Here is a 19030-nt window from a genome sequence, read left to right as displayed (position 1 = left end):
GACCCACAAACCTAAAATTATAAAGAAAAAAAGAGAACCAGGGGTGGCGTCAAGATTAGAAGCTGGTTTCCTTCCAGAGCTTTGCTTCCTTTAATGCACTTGCCCACACTCTCCCTGTTTTCCAAAGACCAACTGCAGGCTTGACTCCTGCAGCCATGTCAGTGCCACTGGACCTTGGTGCTGAATAAATGAAACTAGAAGGCAAAAATACAGTTCTCTGAGGACTGGGGATGGCTGGGAGCATCCAGCTTAGTGTCAAACTGAGGAAATGGTGGGATAGGAATTGATATGTATCGAGAGAACAGATCTCCCATGGACACAGCTACCATCCTGATCTGAGCCTCATTTCCGTACTGCAGGCCTGGATAGAGTCAGCTGACCCCAAAGCACTGTGCTGGAGAATAGAGAACGACTGTCATTCTATGGTGCCTTCTGAATATCGCTGCATAGACAGGATGCACTCTTTATAACAGCAGAAAGAGACATAAAAGAGACAAGGGTGGGGAGAGCGAATGTAAAAATAAGAGAAATTATGCCCCTCATCTTTAATTTGTTTTTTTTTTTTTTTTGAGACAGGGTCTTGCTCTGTTGCCCAGGCTGTAATGCAGTGGCATGATTATGGCTCACGGCAGCCTCCAACTCCTGGGCTCAAAAGATCCTCCTGCTTCAGCTTCCTACATAGCTAGGACTACAAGCGTGTGTCACCACACCCAGTTAAATTTTTTTTTTTTTCATTTTTTGTAGAGATGAGGTCTACATTTCCCTGGCTGGTTTTGAACTTCTGGCCTCAAGCGATCCTCCTTGGCCTTTTAAAGCACTGGGATTACAGGCATGAGTGACCTCACCAGGCCTTCTCTTTTTTTTTTTTTTTTTTTTTTGAGACAGTGTGTGGCTCTGTTGCCCAGGCTGGAGTGCAGTAGTGCGATCTCGGATCACTGCAACCTCCACCTCCTGGGTTCAAACCATCCTCCTACCTCAGCCTCCCAAGTAGCTGGTATTTATAGGCGTACACCACCATGCCTCACTAATTTTTGTATTTTTGATAGAAATAGGGTTTTGCCATGTTGCCCAGGCTGCTCTCCAACTCCTGGGCTCAAGTGATCCTCCTGCCTTGGCCTCCCCAAGTGCTGGGATTACATGCATGAACAACCGTGCCCAGCCCTCTGGCCTTCATTTTTAAAAAGAATATGTTTTATTTTTCTTTCTAATTACAGAAACAACATATATTCATGGTACACAATCTAAGAAATACAGAGACATAAAATAAAGAATCAACTGTAATCCCACTAACCACTCTTGCTATTTGATGAATATTTGAATATTTACTGAATGCTGATTAGCTGAGGCACCCTAACAATCGTAAGGCTCAGGTAGTACAATTATTCTCCTTTAATTAATGAAAGAACTGCGATTCAGTGAGGTTAAGATTTGCCTGAAAAGACACAGCTGACATGTGGTAGAGCCTGGATTTGAACCTGGTTCTGTATCCCAATTTTCTCACAATATTTTATTTGTCTTGATCCACCAAGATTTGTCTTGGTATTTGTCTTGATACCAGAGATGATGCTACCTCATCAAATAATCCCAATTTTCCAATGGGGAATACTTCAAAGCAAAAAGATACTGCATGAAGATGTTTCAAAAATTTGTTTTGTCTTTCAGGTCTTGTCACAGTTATCGCAATTTTGTAAAATCATTCATTGCAAAAGTGGTGTTTTGATTCTTTGCCCTTTCCGGCAACCAGAACAGAAAGCAACTTCCCTTCTATCATTTGGCCTGAGGCTTCTTTCTGTTTCGCCCAAGGCAGACTGTGGTTAGCACTCAGTGCTTAACCTCTTCCTCTTGCATGTCCCTCTAAAGTAATAATTTTTTGTTTTGACACTTTAGATATACTGGACCCTAAAAATCAAGCCAATAAGGAGCAGCCCAGAAAGGAAAAGAGTGCCATAGTCTCACCTGTGTTTCACGGAGGTTAGTTTTGTAGCAGTGCAAAGGCTGGCTTGATTAGGAGATCTTAGAGTCAGAGAAATTGGTTTCACTTTTAAAAAACGAACAAATGACATGGGTAACAACCTTACCCCATTCATAAGCTTCACCATCTCTCATCACATCTCTGTGTCTAGCCCCATTCCTGAATTCCTTATCTGACCCTCACTTCATCTTGACATAAAGGAGATTATTTACATAGATTATTTGATGATTTTGTAAAAGCTGAAAATTTAATAATTTATTCTTTACAGTAATGAATTAAGTGTGAACATTGAAATATCACTGGCACTAAAATTACCTCAGTAAAACATCATGTACCCAATACCCAATCCTGACTACCCAGTTTTATTCCCCAGTCAGTCTAGCTCTGACAGTTTTAGACACTTCCTGCACATGCTCCACCATTAACCAGCTCTAGCTCTTCCTGGTAACTCTACAGTGGCTCTCAAGATAGAATTGTCATTAAATGTGGAAACTTTGGTTGTTTATCTTTATTTTTATTTTTACTTATTTATTTATTTTTTGAGGCAGAGTCTCACTCTCGTCGCCCAGGCTAGAGTGCAGTGGTGCAATCTTGGCTCACTGCAACCTCTGTCTCTGGGTTCAAGCAATTCTCATGCCTCAGCCTCCCTAGTAGCTGGGTTTACAGGCGTGTGCCACCATGCCTGGCTAATTTTGTACTTTTAGTAGAGATGGGGTTTCACCATGTTGGTCAGGCTGGTCTCGAACTTCTGACTTCAGGTGATCCTCCCGCCTCGGCTTCCCAAAGTGCTAGGATTACAGGCCTGAGCCACTGCACCCAGCCATAGATCAATTTTTTAAAATTTTGCATATGAGTGAGAACATGTGCTGTTTGTCTTTCTATGTCTGGTTTATTTCACTTAACATAATGTTTTCCAGATTCATCCATGTTGTTGCAAATGGCAGGATTTCGTTATTTATGGCTGAATAGTATTCCATTGGGGTATATATATATATATATATATATACACACATATATACCACATTTTCTTCATCCATATTCATCCATTGTTGAACACTTGGGTTGATTCCATATCTTGACAATTGTGAATAATGCTGTAGTAAACATGGGAGTGCAGATATCTCTTTAATTTACTGATTTCATTTCCTTTGGATATATACCCAGTAGTGAGATTGTTGGATCACATGGTAGTTCTATGCTTAATTTTTTGAGGAACTTTAATACTGTTTTCCATAATGGCTATATTAATTTAAGCAGTGGGAACTTGGGAACCAAGCTGTCTGAATTCAAATCCCACCTTTACCACTTTGTTTGTGACTTTGGGTAAGTTAATTACCCCATGCCTCAGTTTCCTTGTTTACAAAACAGAGAAATAGTATCTATTTTATAAGGTTGTTGTGAGATCAAATACTTGTAAAGCTAATGCTTGTAAAGCTCTTAGAATATGGCCTGGCATATTGTAAGCACATTGTAAAAGTTAGCTATAAAGACAAATGGAGTTGTCTGTCCATCTTGTCATCTCAAGGGTCAGTGGTCAAGATATATTCTTAAAAATTATTTTAAATTTTAATGGTTTTCCTATTTTATTTATTGGCATTGCAGAGTAATTTTTGTTGCACATGCACAGTAGTTTGTTTCCAAATTATACATTAAATAGATTTGTATGGGCTTGTGTAGAAATCTTAACCATTTATAACATTGTGTGTAGCATACATATCTCTGTCTATCTATGTGTATATTTGTATGCACACACACAAACACTTTTTGCAGTAGATTTTTGGACACAGATTTTATGTACTATATCCAGCTTATTTTATAAATTTATTTTTCTTCTGTTTATTTTTCATTTTCCAGAGGTTAGGCTCATCATAAAGCATTGTCAAGACTTGAGGTGGCCTTGAATAGCATGCTAGAATTTTGCATTTTATTCCCTGTGTTATATGGATTAGCCCAGAAAGGAAGAGAGGGCCATAGTGTAACTTGTGTTTTAGGGAGGTTAGTTTTGTAGCAGTGCAAAAGCTGGCTTGATAATGAGATCTTGGAGTCAGAGAGATTGGTTAAAAGGCAGTTAGAATAACTCAGTCTGAGAACCTCAATTAAGGTGCTGGACAAGAGGGAATACATGTAAGAATAATCTGGGGATAGAATCAAGAGGACTCAAGAATGTAGTGGTGAAATGGTGGAGAGAATTCCAAAGGCTTTCAGTTTCAGTTGATGAGAGGCTGGTGAAACCATTAGGAAAGACAGCCTTCTCTATTACTTCCTAAATACAGAAGGGATTCAAAATTTTCAAGGAGAGGTAGAGGTAGAGACTGTAAAAGGTAAGAATATAAAGCAAGCCTATTCCTCAGCTCAAAAAAACTTGGCATCTGAACCTAAAACTAAACAAAGTTGGAATCTTTTGTTAAAAAAAAAAAAAAAAGAACATATTTAGTTGATAATGATTTTCACTGATAATTCATTTGACCATGATAATCAAACACATTAAATGTTACATTCCAGGCAGTATCAGGTAGATGCTAAGTTTGTGAAGCAACACACTTTTTCATCCCTGCAAATCTGAAAGTTTACCTTTTCCAACAGAGCAGCCAGAGCTCTGGAAAGAAACAAACAAGGACACAAGTGCCCCAACTACATCCTTTTCAAGATGCGAATGCTTTCCACTTTCACCCAAGACTCTCAAAGCCTATGTGTTCAGTGGGCAAAGAACAAGATGACAAGATGACTTGGTCCAAGACTGCATGGGCAGCCAACTGTGCAGTAGGAAGTGGCTGAGGCCTCCAGCTTGGAAATGGTGTGCTCTTACTAAACCACACTTCTCTCCCACCTCCCTCCTGAAAACTCCAGCTTGCATAGGGGGAGTTTCTGAGAATGAGAATTAAGCTTTTCTATATTGTAGCTGAGGGTTCTATTACCGTATTTTCTAAGTCAGAAATCCAGATGCATGACAAATACAGTGGTACTAATGGCAACTAAGGGACAGATTTTTTTTTTTCTTGGCTCACTGCAACCTCCGCCTCCCAGGTTCAAGAGATTCTCTTGCCTCAGCCTCCTAAGCAGCTGGGATTACAGGCACACACCACCACACCCAGCTAATTTTTGTGTTTTTAGTAGAGACAGGGTTTCACCATGTTGGTCAGGCTGGTCTTGAACTCCTGACCTCATGATCCACCCACCTCGGCCTCCCAAGGGAGACAGATTTTTTAAGACACTGGGAAAAATCTAGAGTGTGTAGTTGCCATAATAAAAATATATCATTTAAAAGACTGATTCCACAAATATTCATTCAGCACCTGCTAGGCATCAGGCACTGTTGTAGGCACTGGGTAACAGAGTGGTGAAGAAAACACACAATATGTTATGTAATGGGAATGGGTACCCCACTGGGCAGTGTGTTGGGACTTAGGATCAGGTCTATCAAGTTAAAGGTATGACCCAATGAGAATACGATTGGGCAAGTAATTGTATTGCAGATTTTTAACTTCTACTTGAAAAGAGAATCAATTTGAACCCGGCTTGACTTATCAGTAATATATCCCTAACTCCCAGTGAAAAGTCATCTCTCCCTTCTCTGAGCTCTCCTCTACTTCCTTTGATCCTCTGAAAAACATTGGATCATTCTACCATGTGTTATAATGATTTATGCATGTCTTATCAGCCTTTATAGACTCCTTCAAAGCAGGTGTTGCTTCTCTCTCTAGATCCCTCTCCTGACACTGGACATTGCCCGCATTCTCTTCTCTTCTCCGCCCCCGTTCATCACACAGTTGGAACTCCTTGCACACAGAACTCTTTGCTGTTGTCAGTATATGACAGTCTCTATCCCAGCCCTTTGCCATTGCACACACAGTTCTCTGTGACAGAACACTCTTTCCTTCTTAATTTCTTGGGAAAACTGTGACTTTTCTTCAAACAATCAGCTCAGAAGCTACTTCCTCAGTTAAGTTCCCTATGACTTCTCTGGACAATGTGTGGTCATGTCCTTTTGCCCTTGCAAGGCTCTAGGCATATCTCTGTTAGTTCACTTATCATTCTGTTTTTCTTTTTTTTTTCAGTGTTTGTTTATTGGTCTATAAGCCCTGGGGCAGAGTCCTCTTTTTATCTATCTATGCCTCTAAGGCCTTGCATCTGTGCCTGGAAGAGGCCTTCAGTGAAAGTGTGCTGAGCAATTGACTTGCATTCTGAAATACCAAGAAGGTATCCACATGACTCTAAGTCTCTCCTGTCTGCCAAGCACCCCACCACTCCCACCAAAAAGCTCATTTGTCCTTGCTAGAAATTCTTCCCAGTACTCACTCCTTGGCTTGAAGGCACTGAGACTTCTGTTAGAATCCAAATGTTAAGCTGTGGATAGAGCATTGGAAGGACAGCATGGAGACCTATACAGTCCCTAGGTATCCACAGGGCTTGTGGGGAAAGTTTGACTCCAGGAGTCCTCATGAATACCAAAATCCTCAGATGTTCAATTCCCTTATATAAACCTATGCACATCCTCCTGTGTACTTTAAATCATCTCTAGGTTACTGATAATACCCAATACAAATACATGCTTTGTAAACAGTTGTTATATTATATTTATTTATTTATTTATTTTTTTTTTGAGACAGAGTCTTACTCTGTCACCCAGGCTGGAGTGCAGTGGCTCTATCTCAGCTCACTGCAACCACTGCCTCCCGGGTTCAAGCAATTCTCATGTCTCAGTCTCCAAAGTAGCTAGGACTACAGGCACATGCCATCATGCCCAGCTAATTTCTCTATTTTTGGTAGAGACAGAGTTTTGCCATGTTGGCCAGGCTGGTCTCAAACTCCTGGCCTCAAGTGATCCACCCACCTTGGCCTCCCAAAGGGCTGGGATTACAGGCATGAGCTACCACGACCGGCCTACATTTGTATTATGTTTTGTTATTGTGTTATTTTAAAAACTTTTTTCAGAATATTTTTTATCTGTTTTTGGTTTAATCCTCTGATTTGGAACCTGTGGATATGAAGGCTGTCTACGTTCTATTTTGAATTCACCCTACAATTAGTTGTGTGACCTTGGCCAAATCATATCACCTATCTAGGTCTGGGTTTCTTCATTTATAGAGTGCAAGTTATACTCAATCCAGAATGGTACATAGGTTTTTTTTCTTCAGTGCTAATTTCAGCAGTGGCCTCCAAGGGAGTGCCATTGAAAATGGTGAAGCTTAGGTCAGGAAACATATTCCGCTAGAAAGAATATTGTGACTATTTAGTCATTTCTGTCCATTTAGCACAGAAGAGAGGAGTGGGTTGCATCTGCCTTGCGTTTGCAGACACTGAACTGGGTAGGTCTTTGGGTTCCTTTTAGCACAGACATTCCACATTTCATGATCCATGCAAGATTATATGTCAAGTCGGTTCAATTTTACTCCAGAGGCATGTGTCAAGCCTCTGCTGCATGCTATACACTAAGTAGTGTGAGATAAAAAGAAGAAATAATGCATGGTTCTTGCCGGTAAGGGACTCAGGGATGATTAGTAGAGGTAGTAGATAATAAGTGTTAGTAGATTATAGAAACTGAGGCTCCATCAACAAATGGAGGAGCTGGGTCTCAGATTTATTTGAGTCTTAGTGCTTTACCCTTTTCCACTATACCTTGCTACCCTTCTTTTAAGGGTAGTGAGAAGGGAAGAGAGATACTGAACTGAAGGCTTAGATGTTTTCCACACTGGGTGCATCATAGCAGAGGCCCATGATAATCAGTGAACAGTGTTAGAAATCTGGGAGGAAAGGGTAGAAAAAATAACAAAAGAGTCTGGAAAAGAAATTTTGTCTATTGCTTGAGAGCTGCTCTTCGCTTCAGTACAGGCAGACTTCATGGGACCATATTTATAAGCAAGTACATTTCCTTAGGTCACATATGTCTCAACTCTAAGATTCTGTCCATTTTTTAACAATGATGGGGTTGAAGAGAGGCAATGATATTTCTGGGAGGAAACAGTGTAGGATAATGGGTTAAATCAAATCACACTGATATTATGTCTGGCCCTGACCTTGCCTCATGAAGGTGTTCTTTGTCTTTTGTGTGTGTGTTTTACCTTTTTTTTTTTTTTTTTTTTTACCAGAGATGGGATTTTGCTGTGTTGCCCAGGCTGGTCTTGAACTCCTGAGCTCAAACCATCCACCCATCTCGGCCTCCTAAAGTTCCGGGATTATAGGCGTGAGTCACAACACCCAGCCTGATGAAGGTGTTCTTAGAATCACTTCAGGGAATGGCACTGTGCACTCTTAAAGTTTCCACAAGCATTTTTATCTCCGTTTGGTTTGAAAATACCACGATTTTCCAAGTAGTAAGTTTTTCTAAGTAGTGAGATTTTCCAAGTAAAGGCAGATGGGTTTTTTTCTGAGTCTATTGTGTGGATGCATAGAGGTGAGGGAGTAGCCGTAACTCCAGTGTGTGGTCTCTGAACTCCAAACATTCAGACTTTTTTTTTTTAACAGACAGGATCTTGTTCTGTCATCCAGGCTGGAGTGCAGTGGCAGGACCACAGCTCACTACAGCCTCAAACTCCTGGGCTCAAATGATCCTCCCACCTCAGTCTCCAGAGTATCTGGTACTACAGGCACAGGCCACTACACTACACTACACAGGCTCTAGAAGGTATTTTCAATCCAATTTGACAGCTAAGGAAAATTAAAATCAAAATTAAGTAATTTGTCTTAATATATACAAGATGAAGATATGAATATATACATAAGATATTAATATACACAAGATAACTTGTATACAGTTTGTACAAGGTCAAGTCATGATTCAAATACAAGGATATTGATTATAACATCTATTTTATTGTATTGTATTGTATTGTATTGTATTTTTGAGACAAAGTCTCACTCCGTCACCCAGGCTGGAGTGCAGTGGTGTGATCATAGCTCACTACAATCTGGAACTCCAGGCTCAAGAAATCCTCCCACCTCAGCCTCCCAAGTAGCTGAGATTACAGGCACACACCACCACACCTGTCTAATTTTTGTACTTTTTTTTTTTTTTTTAAATAGAGATGAGGTCTTGCTATGTTGCCTAGGCTGGTCTTAAACTCCTGGGCTCAGGCAATCCACCCTTCCTGGCCTTCCGAAGTGCTGGGATTAGAGGTATGAGCCATTGTGCCTGGTCCCAGATTCTTAAGAATGACCAGGCCTGGCCAGGCATGGTGGCTCACTCCTGTAATCTCAGCACTTTGGGAGGCTGAGGTGGGCGGATCACCTGAGATTGGGAGCTCAAGACCAGCCTGACCAACATGGAGAAACCCCATCTCTAATAAAAATACAAAATTAGCAGGGTGTGGTGGGCACATGACTATAATCCCAGCTACTTGGGAGGCTGAGGCAGGAGAATCGCTTGAACCCAGGAGGCGGAGGTTGTGGTGAGCCGAGATCACACCATTGCACTCCAGCCTGGCCAATAAGAGCGAAACTCCATCTCAAAAAAAAAAGAAGAAAAAAAAAAAGAATGTCCAGACCCTGAGAAAATCATGTCATTAGATTCACATAAGACATGCAGAAATGAAGAAGGAAGTTACTGATTTCTTAATGTAATCTATTTATATACTGCATGCAATGCACACACCACATACACTAACATAATATGCCCAAGGAAGTTAGCTCATAAGGGCATCCCTTTCGTGATACTGAAAGACCTGGGAAATCAACCAATAGTTAGAAGATCAGCAAGGGAGAATTCAAAGTTGAAGTTCAATGAACCAAGCATGATATTTATTTTTAGCTACGGAAACCTTAATATATAATATAGAGTGTTGGAGCTAGATGGGGACGAAGGTCACCTTAACCAACTCTTTCATTTCACAAAAAGAAAGCTGAGACCCCAAAGCAGGAATTGATTCTGCCAAGCCCACATCATTGATTCATTTTCTGTTCCATCCCACAAATATTTAGAGTGCCTACCTAGAGTTAAAGCCTCATCTTAAGCAAAGAGGAGCCCTCCATAAGCTCAAAAGTCAAGTTGGGGAGATGGATATAAAGAGAACGAATTCTCATACAGTATGATTAGTGCTGTAAGAGAGGCATTGGCAAAGATTTTCTGTAAAGAGCAGGACTGTAAATATTTTTAGGTTCTGCAGGCCATATAGTCTCTAATGCAACTACTAAACTCCATTGTGTGGGACAAAAGCATAAATAAGATGTAAATAATAAGAGTAGCTGCATTCTAGTAAAACATTATTTTTTGCCATTGAAATTTTAATATTATATTTACATCAAAAAATAGCTTTCTGATTTTGATTGTTTTCAACCATTAAAAAATATAAAAACTATTCTTAGCTTGAACCCAAGAGACAGAGGTTGCAGTAAGCCAAGATCTCACCACTACACTCCAGTCTGGACAACAGAGTGAGACTCTGAAACTCTGTCTCCAAATATATATATATATGGGGGTGTATACATATATATATACGCATTTATGATTTTTAACTCACAAGCTTATAAAAACAGGCAGCAGCCAGATTTGGCCCACAGGCAGTGGTTTGCTGACCCTTGTCTTGGATAAACAAAAGTTCCAGAATTTTCCAGCATCCATGAAGGTATGATCCAGTTATTGATCGGATAATTTTACCAAGAATAAAAATGAAAAATAAAAAGAGTATGTATTTGTGAGTGTTACTCTGAAAAAGTAGGGCCACAGAGATGGGGACTATTCACAAAAAAGAATAGAAGAGATCTGAAAGCCCCTAATTCATCCCCACTCAACTTCCCCTGCCAGTTAAAACCCAAATGCTTCTATGATCTTGAGCCAACTTAATTTATTCGCTTTTCACATTACATCGACTTTTAATTTTATACAGTTTAAAGTGCAGGTTCCTCTTTAGAAGAATTGCCCTGTCCAGAGTTTCTACATGGCCATGCTTAGAAGGAGTCAAATGGCTGTACCAGATGCAATTCCTCTAGAATTCAGGTAATTTTTGACAGCATTAGGGTGCCCTGTGTGTGGCCTTTGGGCAGACCAACAACCTCCTTCTAACAGATATGAGTGCAGAGGCAGTCATTATCTTTGTATGCCTAGCCCTTCAGAACAGGGTTTGGCACTTCACAGTCACTAGGCTTTGCCATGAGCAGTTTCCCTGATGAAAAAGTATATACTCTTTCCCCTTATAGGAGAATGCTCTGGGTCTCAGTTTCCTCACCTATAAAGTGGACATAATAATATCACCTACATCACAGGTGTTATGAGATCATGTGCAATCACATAAGTAATAACACTCTGTAAACCATAAAACACTCTGTGAATTATCGTGTAACTTCCCAACATTCACGTCTATCCCCACCACTCCTACAGTCAGAAAATCATTTTATCTCTCTGGGGCTTATTTTCCTTATCTCAAAAGTCAGTAGGGTGACTTCAATAATGTCTAAGTTCCCTCCCAGCTCTACCGCTCTGACCCTGTGCTATGTTAGTAAAGGAGTTTTTCATTAAATGGGGAGAAGTTGTGCATTATGGTTGAAAGTGAAGGGCAGAAACAAAGAAGTCAGATATAGAAAAATAACAGCAACACAAAAAGAAGACAAGAAGAGAACCTTCCTCATTAGGTGTCCCTGATCAAAGACCTGCTTCTTTAAAACACAAAACTGCCATATTCCTTGGCATAGACTTGCTTTACATGTAGAAAGTCACGTTTGAGAATCTCAGTTTTCTCTCCTTAACAGTGAATTAGTCTGTTCTCATGCTCCTAATAAAGACATACCTGAGACTGGGTAATTTATAAAGGAAAGAGGTTTAATTGACTTATAGTTCCATATGGCTGGGAAGACCTTACAATCATGGCAGAAGATAAATGAGGAGCCAAGTCACGTCTTACATGGCAGCAGGCAAGAGAGCCTGTACAGGGGAACTCTCATTTATAAAATCATTAGTTCTCATGAGATTTATTCACTATCACGAGAACAGCATGGGAAAAACCCACCCCTATGATTCAATTACCTCCAATGGGGTCCTTCCTACAGTACATAGGAATTATGGGAGCTACAATTCAAGATGAGATTTGGGTGGGGACACAGCCAAACCATACCAACAGAATCAATCAATGCTTAGAAATGTTCAAAAGAGTATCTATCTAGCAATTTTTCATGACAGTCTCACTGCCCAGATACTTTAATATGGAATACACATTGCTGTGTCATGCCTTTTTCACCTCTGCTGAAAGCATTAGCTTCAGCAAAGTAGATTGAGAGACGTCCCACAACACCAGGGTTCTGCATGGATTTCCCCCCTACTTTCCCTCATTTTCCACTTTTATAAGGAGGGAATATGTAAGTCCATTGACCATTAGGTGAAATGCTATCTTTCCCTCTGAGGAACGTGACCTTGTGTTTAAGGAACCTTGTTTTTAAAGATGAGAATGGGCACAGGATTGGGCTGACAAAGGGCAAGTGAGGCAAATGGAAAGAACATTAGAGAAACCTAGTGCCCTCCTCCTTCATATTCCTGGCTTGAACTGTTTACAGAGGGGCAATGGATACCCAAACTCAGGACCTAGCCCGTGGCTCTAAAGGTTTTCTAGAAAGGAGAATGGAACCTGGGAAGGCTGTTGAGTGTACCAGACATCTCTGATGTCCAAGAAATGGGTCTTAGCTTCTAACAAACAGGTAAATTGGTAGCCCTATGATTTCTTTTGTAACCTACATATTATCAGCCCACAGAGATAAACTAATGTACAAAAGAATGCACAGCAAATCAGTTTCTCATCACTCTAGGGCCTAAGAAACACTTTTCAAGACATCCGTACATTCAGTAGATGTTATGAAAAACTAGGAAAGTCTCAACTAAATATCTGTGTTAGCCTTAATTATCTCCAAAACGAACAACTTAAAGTCCCTTAGATATACCCTAAGCTTTCCCATCCCCATGCATTTATTCAAACTATTCTCTCTACCCTAAAGATCCTTCTCCATCAAACATTCCTCCTACCACTGAGCACTACTGATCCAAATTCTACCATGGTTCAAGTCCCATTTCAAGTACTGACTTCTTTATAAAGTCTTCTCTCATTTTTTTTACTTCAGTTGTAGCTACTTTTTTATGAGTTTATGTTTTGCCTCATTAATGAGTGTGTATGTTCCTTAAAACCTCATATTAATTTTAATATTTGCTCATATCCAAAATGGTGTCTGGTTCAGGTCCTTCGACAAAGTAGGCTTTCAAAAAAAACAAAAAATTCTGTGGATCATTTGTTTAACCAGAGCACAGTACCCAAGATCCTCAACTGTAAATGGAATGTTTTGTACTATTTAGAAGTCTGAACCACAGAGAAAATTGTTAACAAGAATTTCAATTCAAAACAAACAACAAAATTCTAGAAGATTTCCTGAGTTCAACACATTCCAACTAAGTTCTGTACCTTCTGCACGTTTTTCCAAGACAGCTGAATGATTTGAATTCAAGTTTGAAATAATAAGCCCAAGGCACAGCAAGATCTTCAATCATCAACGAAGATTCAGTTATAATCTTTCTAAAGTTTGTGTGTGTGCTTTCTCAAGAAGGAACATGGACTGATATTTTGAAAATGAACAGAAAAATTGACCTAAATATGTCTCTGATAAATATTACTTATGCAGAAAATAAAGCCATCACATGCCTCATCCTCATCTTGGTTCATAAATGCTTTGCTGTAATTCCTCATCTCCCTAAATAATTAAGAGGCATGGAGATGTAAAATGTGAGATGGAATGTTTATACATACTGTCTTTGATGCTTTATAGACACGATCTCATTTAATGTTATCAACAACGCTACAAGGCAGATATTATATATACCTGTCTTACAGATGATAGAACTGAGGCTGAGGAAGAGGTTAAGTAACTGCTCCAAAATCACAGAGCTGACAGTAAACCCAGATCTAAATCTGTCTCTTTGGTTTCAACCCTTATAGTTTTTTCACAGTACCATACTGCCTTCTTAAAGTGTTTTCACAGCAATTCAAACAGATGAGAAAAAAAATGGGTTGAGATTTTTAAAAAGTTTAAACATGAAAATGCAGTGTAGTGTAATGAAACAAATCACAACACTGGACCAGGTGACAGGAGATGTGATTCTTACTTGGCTGTAATCCACCAGCTGTATGACCACAGCCACGTTACACTGCGGAATGCATCTTGAAGATCACCTATCTCTATCCAGTCACTTCCCTTTCAGAAGAGGAATTTGAAACCCAGATGAAGCCATCTGCCTACACAGGAGCAGAATTCACGTTTACTAAACCCAACTAGGGCTCCTTTCACTGGCTGGTGTTTCTTCTCCCTGGGCCTTTGTCTCCTTGTTTAAAAAGCAAATCTTCAAGACTTACTTAGATTGTGGTATGCAAACATAGAAGATTTTATTATGATTTCTTAGTGTATAACTATAAAATGTGAGAGTTCTCAGAGGTACTATGAAAGACCATACAGCCTCTGAGCCTTTGTGAAAGTGCGTGCATGTGTGTATGCGTGTGTGTGTGTGTGTGTGTGAGAGAGAGAGAGAGAGAAAGAGACAGAGAGAGAGAGAAAGAGAGGGAAAGAGAGAGAGAGAAGACTTGTCCTGGAGAGAAACCTATCCTTAGGGCTGCCTCAGATTCTAACTTCCTATCACCAGATAAATTCCCTTTCAGTATTTCCCTCATACATTTTTTACTTATGGGGCCTCTGAGTGAGTTTCTGTTCCTTATAACCAAAACAAAAAACAAAAACAAAACAAACAAAAACCTCACTCATTAGAAAATAGAAAAAAACTTTAATTCTTTCTAGAGCATCAAATGACACTCTGACACTGACAGAGTGTATATAGGTAGAAACACCCAAATGCTAGTACTCTGAACAATATTACATACATCACCAGAAAAAAAGACCATTTACTCCCAGGCCTCTCTCCAGACCTTCAATCTTACTCCTCCACCGAAATACTATTAGAAATATAAAAAAAAAAAAAAAAGGCTAAAACCTGGCAGCATTTGAGGTTGGGCTCAACAAGGCTGTGGTGAGACAGCCCTCCTCGCCGCTCACTGCATTTGGCACATGTGTGCTTCCTATAGGTATATTTTGGGGCCTGGATCCTCAGGACACTATTTGGTTTAGTGATGGATGAAGTTTTATTGAAATACCTCTCTCCCTAGAGAGAAAGCCTGTGTTACCTTAGGAATTAATATATAATGCCATAATGGAGTGTAGCTAGAAGGGTATGAGCAATATTTTCCAAAATATTTTCCTTAAAACCCTAGTCCTGTGACATGCTACATGATGAAAGTTTCCAAAGTCAAAAAAGTTAGGGAAATGCTGCCTTCTGCATCCACCTTTTATAGAGTCATAATGCCCACAAACATGTTAAAAGTGGTCCTCTGTTGGTTCCTGTCTGTACCAGATTTCTAAATTTGGGCCTTGGCTCCTTTCTGCTCTCTCTCCAGGTGATCTCATCCAGTTCTGTGACTTTATTTGTTTCTTCGGGTTTTTTTGAGAGTGTCTCACTGTGTCACCCAGGCTGGAGTGTAGTGGCGCAATTTCAGCTCACTGCAACCTCCACCCTCTGGGTGCAAGTAATTCCCATGCCTCAGCCTCCTGAGTAGCTGGGATTATGGGTGTGCACCACCACACCTGGCTAATTTTTGTATTTTTAGTAGAGATGGGGTTTTGCCATGTTGGCCAGGCTGGTCTCGAACTACAGGCCTCTAGCAATCCACCCGTCTCGACCTCCCAAAGTGCTGGGATTACAGGCGTGCGCCATCATGCCCAACCCCAGTTCCATGACTTTAAATGCCATCTGTATGCTGATGATTTCCCAACATATATCTCAAACCTTTCTCCTAAACTCCAGACTCAGATATATATATATATATTATAAATTATCATATATATTACTTATTTTATTATGTTATATATATATAATCTATCTACTTGATAGCACCTCTTACACATGTATTACACCATTACTTTCAATGACAAAAACCACCATTACTTTTGCACCAACCCAAATAGGTATCTTGAACTTATCACGGATAAGGCTTCATTTCCTTCACTCCTTTAAGCCTCTGCTTCCTAGTCTGTCTTGGCTCAGTCAATACCACCATAATGTATGTAATTGCTCAAGCCCCAAAGGTGAAAGTCATCAGTGTCTTCTCTCTGATTTCCATTTCTCACGTTAACTCATCAGGAAGTTCTGTTGTCACTACGCCTCAGATATGTGCTGAAGCCATTCACTTCTCTCTATCTGCACTGACACTCCTGCCATCTCTCAAAGGAACTATTACAAGAGCCTAACTGGTTTCCACTTGTAATCTTAGCCTCTAAATTTCATTCTCCACACAACATGCAAGGAATTTTTCTTTTTCAAATCATAAGTCAAATCATGCCAGGGCTTAAAACCTTCCAAATTGCTTTCTATTGCACCAACAACATCTTACTTTTCTAAGATCATACCTCATCACTTCTACTCCCCACCTTAATTATTCAGCTCCAACCACAGAAGCTCCTTTCTCTTCTTCCAGCAGGCCAAGCTTTTTCCTGCCAGGTCTTTAGACTCACTGTTTCCTCTGCCTCCTGGGCTTCCCCACTTCCAGTTATACCCTATAACCTTAACCCTTAAGGTCTTCAAAGTCCATACCATGATTTGAAATGCTCTTGTTTGTTTGTTGATCTTTTCTGGTGAACCCCACCTACAAGGCAAATTCCATGAGGGCAGGGTAAGGATTTTATCTGTCCTGTTCACTCTTTACCAGGGAATCCTCAGTACCTGTAGTAGTGCCTAGCACAATATAGGTGCTCAATAAATATTTGTTAACTGCATGGAACGGTTTGAGAAATTATGCAATGGAGAAAACTATGAAACTTTGTTTAACCCAGCATTCCTCAGATTTATTTGACTATAGAATACTACCTGCCTTTGTAAAGAATATTTGTTATCCCAGCGATCATTTCCTAGATTACAGTTTGGTTTATGCTGGTTTAACATCAGTATTGAGAAGGACTAATATTTGAAACCCAGTAAATCTTAAACATCAAAACTTGAAAATCTCTTGTAAGCTAGCAATTTGGCAGCTCTTCGTGAGTACAGGATATTTTTAATTAGGAGAATAAAAAGTAAGTTTAGTTTTAAAAGTAAGTTCTTGGGTGTTTTTTCTTTGAGATGTGGGTTCGAAAAACAGAGATAGTGGATCAAGATCACAGGGCTCAGGGAAGGGTGAGGTGTTGGTGGAAGAGGAGAAGGAGTCCAGACAGGATGTAGCAAAATTAAGGGATGTGGTTGACTAAGAGTAGATGAGATTGAGGCCCAGTAAAGAGTTCCTACTTAAAATGGAATTTTTAGAAACAGAAACCTGCAGTTGGAAACTTGGCTATTTTTATACTGTGTATGTTTTCTGTAATTATTTCTTTTCTGTTTTCCCTCATGTTTAGTAAAGCTGTTCTTGAAAATACCAGCCTGTCTCAGTTATGCCAAGGGAAAACATTTTTGTGCACATTAAAATTTTTAAAGGAGAATCATACCACCTTGGGGGAGGGGTGAATAGGTGATATGGTGACAGAATCTGGAAAGCAGAAACCCAAAGTAGGGATGAGAGTGAGGCTGCAGAGTCAGGGAGAGTGGTTTACCCTCTTCTAACCTGGAGACATTCTTTCAAGACTAATTTGGTTAATCTGTCAAAACTTTGGAAGGTTTTGTATTGAGCCTTAAGTAGACAAGGCTAATTCTTTACAAAGTCACATGTATACATTATTGAGCTATAAAAAACAGTTGGTAAAGGAATTGTCTGGTGGGCTTCTGTGCCTGGGCTGCTTGCATATTGGAAACTAGATCTAGATTTTTTAAAGTATCAACATGGGTAAGCATAGAAATGCTGTGCTCTAAGGGATGTCGTTAGAAATCTGGGTAATTACCTAACTGGCAGTTCGTAAAGGAATTACCAGACAGTTGGTAAAGGAAATTAAAAGCCCTAAATGAAATTAGATAGGGAGAATTTGAGAAAGTCCACAAAGGTTTGAAATGTATGCAAAGATATGAAAAGTTTTGTGCATGTAGCAGAGTGCTCTGAGTTCGGATCTCAGTATTTTTTAGTCCATGATTGCACTAAGATTAGCAGCTGGACTTGACTTTGGGACAGGATCTTGCTTTATTCTCAGAGAGATCAGTGGGGATAGAGGGGCAGATTTCAGTCATCTTTATGACTGAAACCCAGAGGAATAACCCAGATGTAGGGGCTTCAGATTAGGGAAGTTGAGTATTGTGTCTAGTAAGATAAAGAGCTTGCTCTGGGGCTCATAAGTTTTAATCCTGAAAGGATGCTGATATGGTTTGTGATTTTTCTTCATTAAGTAAGATCTGATCTTAGAGTGTATACTAGGGTTTCCAGAGGAACAGAGACAGAGAGAGTACAGAGAAAGAGAAAAAGAGAGAGAGACTTATTATAAGGAATTGGCTCACATGATTATGAAGGCTGACAAGTACAAAATCTGCAGAGCTGATGTGCCAGTTTGAGTCTCAAAGCTGGAAGCTACTGTAGAGCCAGGAAGAACTAATGTCCATGTTTGAAGGTTTGTCAAGCAAAATAATTTTCTTACTCAAAGAAGGATCAGCCTTTTGTTCTATTCAGGCCTTCAATTGATTGGATAAGCCCCACGCATAAAGTGGAAGGCAATCTGCTTTACCCAGATGAGATTTAAATATTAATCTTCTCCAAAATATCCTTACAAAAACACCTGGAATAATGTTTGGCCAAATATCTTGGCACCCAGTGGCACAGTCAATTTGACACATAAAATTAACGATCACGGGAAGAAAGGAATGTGCATGATCAGATTTACATCCAAGGAGATGAGCTGGCCCCAGAAACATGGTAGCAGATTGGATATAAGGAGTGAGACAATCAGGCCCTATACCAGGCATGGCCAATGGGTTTCATGATAATGACACTTGAGATTCCATTTAAGTTCTTCTTTTCTACATTGTGTTTCTCATCTGTTGTCTTTGAGGCTTAGTGTTATGGGTTTAACTGTATTCTCCCAAAAAAGATATGTTGAAGCCCTAGCCCTTAGTACCTCAAAATGTGACCTTAAAGGCCTGGCACAGTG

At 39.9% G+C, this 19030-nt stretch overlaps 1 long non-coding RNA gene across 2 annotated transcripts in view; it reads left to right on the top strand.

Moving 5' to 3' along the window:
* LOC117080035 overlaps positions 1 to 19030 on the top strand; it is a 33287-nt gene that overhangs the window by 2825 nt on the left and 11432 nt on the right. The window lies entirely within an intron of this gene.

The sequence above is a fragment of the Trachypithecus francoisi genome, unplaced genomic scaffold, assembly GCF_009764315.1.
Source record: "Trachypithecus francoisi isolate TF-2019V2 unplaced genomic scaffold, Tfra_2.0 Lachesis_group8, whole genome shotgun sequence".
In the NCBI taxonomy this organism is placed as follows: domain Eukaryota; kingdom Metazoa; phylum Chordata; class Mammalia; order Primates; family Cercopithecidae; genus Trachypithecus; species Trachypithecus francoisi.
The sequence above is the reverse complement of the archived record's forward strand: the minus strand, read 5'-3'. Positions and strand labels throughout refer to the sequence as shown.